The sequence below is a fragment of the Lactuca virosa genome, chromosome 3 (assembly GCF_052849685.1).
Source record: "Lactuca virosa cultivar CGN04683 chromosome 3, Lactuca_virosa_CGN04683_v6, whole genome shotgun sequence".
In the NCBI taxonomy this organism is placed as follows: Eukaryota; Viridiplantae; Streptophyta; class Magnoliopsida; order Asterales; family Asteraceae; genus Lactuca; species Lactuca virosa.
The window spans coordinates 334,101,889-334,107,133 of record NC_136428.1 but is presented as its reverse complement, the minus strand read 5'-3'; the positions used below and the strand labels follow the sequence as shown (position 1 = coordinate 334,107,133).

General features: G+C 28.3%; 1 long non-coding RNA gene across 1 annotated transcript; it reads left to right on the top strand.

Annotated features, from left to right (window-relative positions):
• The first annotated feature begins 330 nt into the window (after positions 1 to 330).
• Positions 331 to 1,694, top strand: LOC145163088 (uncharacterized). The gene is made up of 2 exons (XR_013739550.1): positions 331 to 674; positions 1,450 to 1,694. It is a non-coding gene; the product is annotated as an uncharacterized LOC145163088 (long non-coding RNA).
• The last annotated feature ends 3,551 nt before the right edge of the window (positions 1,695 to 5,245 follow it).

Here is a 5,245-nt window from a genome sequence, read left to right as displayed (position 1 = left end):
ACGGTTTCGACTGAATAATTTCTTTTGTGTAATTAATCACATGTGATTATATATATATATATATATATATATATATATATATATATATATATATATATATAGGAGTAAGATCAAATGAGAACACCTAAAAGGTTGAGAACGCGAGAACAGATCAAAACCTTCTAAATAATTAGATCTAGGGCTGTTAAAAACTGGGTCATTTATGTAAATTATAAAACTAATGGGTTAAATATGTAACTTTGAAATGATGATAAGGGTATAATAGGAAATCCAAATAATATAAATAAATGGAAATTTCTATAATTTAGGTATAATATAATCTGAATCTATTTTTTTTATCGGCCGCACACCCCCTTTTTTTCATGTTATGCCGTCATTGCCATTGCTATCCACATCTCACCACCGTCGGCCTTCATCCTCTTTTGGCAGCCTTCATCATTGATCGGAGGAGAGCGGGTTTTGAAACAAAAAAGAAGTTGGAAAACAATCACCACCATTGTTGTGTGCCGTCATCATCACTTGCCACTACCATTGACCGCCTTTGAACAAGCACCACCACCGAAGACGCATCCGTTCACCTCCGCCACACTTATGGTCCGCCTTCTCCTCCTCCTCGACCGATCTTCAAAATCGTCACCGGATTCCCCTTTCTGGTGTTCGTTCTTTCTTGACAGGTTTCTTTGTTATCATGCTCATATATGTATATATTTTTTAATTTTTTATATTGTTCTTGATACTTAAATCATATTTGACAAAGTCCGGTGATGTGAATAAGTTTCAGATTGGAGTCACGGTAAATCTTCCAATTTTCATATTTTATCGTGGTTGTGCTTTATTAATTTGTTTTGGGCATAACTGTATGAATATTTATGATTAGTTTATAAATTGATCATTAATGATTTTTATTTTTTAAAGTATGATTATGTTGCTCTGTTTCATTCATGAAAGATTTCAGGTCCCAATTTAATTAAGCCAAAAGATTATAATAGATAGTTAGTCTCATAAGTGTTAATCATTTATAATTTTAAATTGATTCAACTGTGGACATGTGTTTTTTAAATCTGTTCAATTGTGGACATGTGTGTGAAGGGTTGAGACTCGATTTCAATTGCTTGTTGCTAAATTTAATATATTTCTTTTTGTTAACTTAGAATATTATTCATTTATGTTGGTATTTTACAGGTAACCAATCATTTGTGTAAAATAATTAAAAAATACTCTTAAAATAAGTTTCTTCAAAATGGTTTTGAAAGGGATTTTCATCATAAATAAATATAATTATAAATCATAAATGAATAATACCATAATATAAAAGGTTATAGTTAATTATTGCCTTTTTTATATATGATTATAAAAGGAGACACACATACATTCATTTGTGAATTAGTGAATGAATTAGTGAAGAATAGTTTGTGATTTATTTTAATATTGTTGAAATTGATTTTGCAGGTGTGAATACAAGAATAAGAATGATGAAATGTGCCCCCTTTTTTGCTTTTGTGTGATATGGTAGCGTCAAGGAAAATTACAACAAACTACATTTTTTTATACTCTGCATTTAGTTGTGATTAAAATTAAATTAGTTTTTTTATCTTCATGTTGTCCTTTATTCATTTGATTACAAATGTATTGGTTTTTCTATTAATGTAATGTATTTTATAAATTTATGATTATAATCCTATTGTTTCTTTTTATCGTTGTATGGTGTTTTATTCATTCAAACATTTATTTGTTACCTATAATCATTAATGAATATACATAATCATTTATGAATACAACAACAAATGATTTCTCAATATATATAAAAATACAATTAAAAAATAGAATAATTAAAATTTTAAAACTGTTTTTATTTTGTTACGATTGAAATGGTTTGAAACATGTAATATAATTTTTAATATTTTCTCTTTAAATTTCGAAAAGTAGAAAAAAGTGATTTTTTAATATTTCATTTTAAATATGATTTCTATTCATTTTGGAATGAAATTATATTAATCATGTGAAAAAGTGACTTTTTTAATATTTCATTTAAAATATGATTTCTATTCATTTTGGAATGAAATTATATTAATCATGTGATACAAGACAAAAAAAAACGTTTGATTTTTAGTTTTGAAAGAAAAATTAATAAAAATGTTTTTTTTTTTAACATTTCCTTAAGAAAAAATATAAAAAAATCAATATTGAAAATAATACATCCCATTGTAGGATTAATTAATTCCTCATAACTACTTTTTCATAATTAATTACATGGTAAAATTCCCTTTATACCCTTATGAAATGATTGGTCCATAATTGTTCTCGCGTTCTCAACCTTTTAGGTGTTCTCATTTGATTCTCTCCCTATATATATATATATATATATATATATATATATATATATATATATATATATATATATATATATATATATATATATATATATATAATCACATATGATTTGAGGTGGACAAGATTCATTTTTTCCTTCTTGATTCAATAGTTGTGCTCATGTACTTAATCACATACGATTATACATATAATCGCATGTGATAAAATACATGAGAGCAACTATTGAATTGACAAAGCAAAAATGAATTATGTCCACATAAATCATATGTGATTAGATTCATATAATCACATGAGATTATATGTATTTAATCACATATGATTAATTTGGATAAAGATTTGTTTTCGCGTTCTTGGTTCAATATTTGTTATCGTGTAAATAATTAAATGTGATTGTATGTATCTAATCATATATAATTTAAATAGACAAGATTTGTTTTTTCCAAATAAAATCATATATGATTAGAAACATATAATCACATCTGATTAAATGTATTTTATCACAAATGATTAAAGTGGAAAAAAAACAATTATTGAATCGAGAACGCGAAAAAGAATCTTAGCCACATAAATCATATGTGATTAGATACACATAATCACATGTGATTAAATACGTATAATCACTAGTGATTAAATACATGAGACGAACTAATAAATGAATATTATTCACATAAATCATATGTGATTATATGTATCCAATCACATATCATTATTTGGGCAAGATTTATTTTTTTGTTTGAATTCAATAAATTTTCTCTTGTATTATCGTATGTGATTATATGTATCTAATCACATATGATTTATATGGACAAAAATGAATTTTCTCAATAAAAATCATATGTGATGAAATACATATATAATCACATCTAATTATATACACGAGAAAAAATATTGAATCAAATATGAATAAAATGGGTGGTGGGTAGTGGTGAGTAGTGATAGGTGGTGGGTGATGAGTGGTAGGTGGCGGTGGTGGTGGTGGGTGACGGTGGAGGGTGGTGGTGGTAGGTATTGAGTTTAATCACATATGATTATATGTATTTAATCATATATGATTTATTTGGAAAAGATTTGTTTTCGTGTTCTTAATTCAATATTTGTTATCGTATATAAATGATATGTGATTAGATACATATAATTACATATGATTTATGTGATTATAAGTATTTAATCACATGTGATTATGTGTATCTAATCACATATGATTTATGTGGCTAATATTTGTTATCGTATATAAATGATATCTAATCACATATGATTTGTATGAACAAGATTCGTTTTTATGTTTTCGATTCAATAATTTTTCTTATGTGTTTAATTATATATGATTATATGTATTTAATAACATATGATTAATATGGGTAAGAACAGCTATGAAATAATTACATATAATTAGATGTATCTTACCACATATGATTTGTATGAACAATATTCGTTTTTACGTTTTCAATTCAATAATTTTTTTATGTATTTAATCATATGTGATTATATGTATTTAATAACATATGATTAATATGGCCAAGAACAACTATGAATTGAGAACGCGAAAAAGAATCATGTGTACATAAATCATATGTGATTAATACACGAGAACAACTAGAGAATCAAGAATGCAAAAAATAATTTTGTCTAATATTAAACAACTATTGATAATATTTCTTAAAATATTTTGTATTATAATGTGAAATATGTAAAAAAAACAATCAATTAAAAAGGGTTTTATATAATAAAATTAAGATAAATTAGATAAACAAAATTAATAAAAGAAAAAGTCATAAAGTAAGTTACAAGCGGTTTAATTAAAAGTCGATAGTAATATAATAGTAAATTATCAATATTTTTAATTGTAATAGAATTTTATCAATAAAAATATTTTGAAGTATATGTTTAAAACTTTAAATGGATTATAGTCGGAGGCCCATTAAATGGTTGAATACTTTGAAATTTAAATAACGTACTGACCCGTTTGATATGTTCTTTTGATAACTCACTGCTGATAATAGGGATTCAAATATGACGCCGACATTCGCCTCCACAGCTTTAAAAATTTTCATTTGCAACTTGCAGTGTCTCCATCTCCATCCACAATTTCTTTCCCCAACGACATTGAAAGCCGGTGACAATCAACTCTTCAACGAAGCTTACTTCTCCGATGACTCTGACTTAATACCAAACACATCTTCAATGCATCAAATCTGATAAAATTGGAAAACAAAAGATGACACCTCCTGATGAGTTAATAAACATCACTAGAATTTATTAGGTTTCATATGGTGTAACTTTGTGGCATGTTGTTGTGAGCAATTAATTCAGAAATTCGCCGTGACTTTCGACAAATGATTCCAGATTCAATAAAAAAATGCTTTCAGATTCAATAGCAGCGGCCGGCGGTGAGAGGAGTAGAGGCAGAGGGATCTGGTGAACAACCCGATCTGGTGAAGCTTGAGAGGCAACGATAGGTGATTTCGATGCCGTTCCAATGATTCCGACATTGTTCCGGTGATTCCGAAGTTGTTTCTGTGATTCCGACGCAATTCCGGTGATTCTGACGGTGTTTCGATTTCTCCGGCGATGGTTCGTGGTGATCTTATGGCCGGTCAAATAAGATCTGATGATGGTTCAAGAAGAGGAAAGGCAGAGGAGGTGGTTTTCGACGGTGGGAGGCCGAGCGAAGTGGCGGACAAACAGATCTGAAGAGTTAAGAAGGAGCTGTTTGGTGGTTCCGGCAACGTTGGGATGGTTCCGGGGTACTTACGGTGGTTCTGGCGGCGGTCCACTCATGGTGACGGTGGTTCAGACACCTTTAAGATGAGAGAGATATCTATAGAGAGAAAGAAGAGAGAGATATGTAAAGAAAGAAAAAGGAGAGAGAAATTGAAAGTAACGTTTATAAAATCAAAAAATTACTTTAAATGTT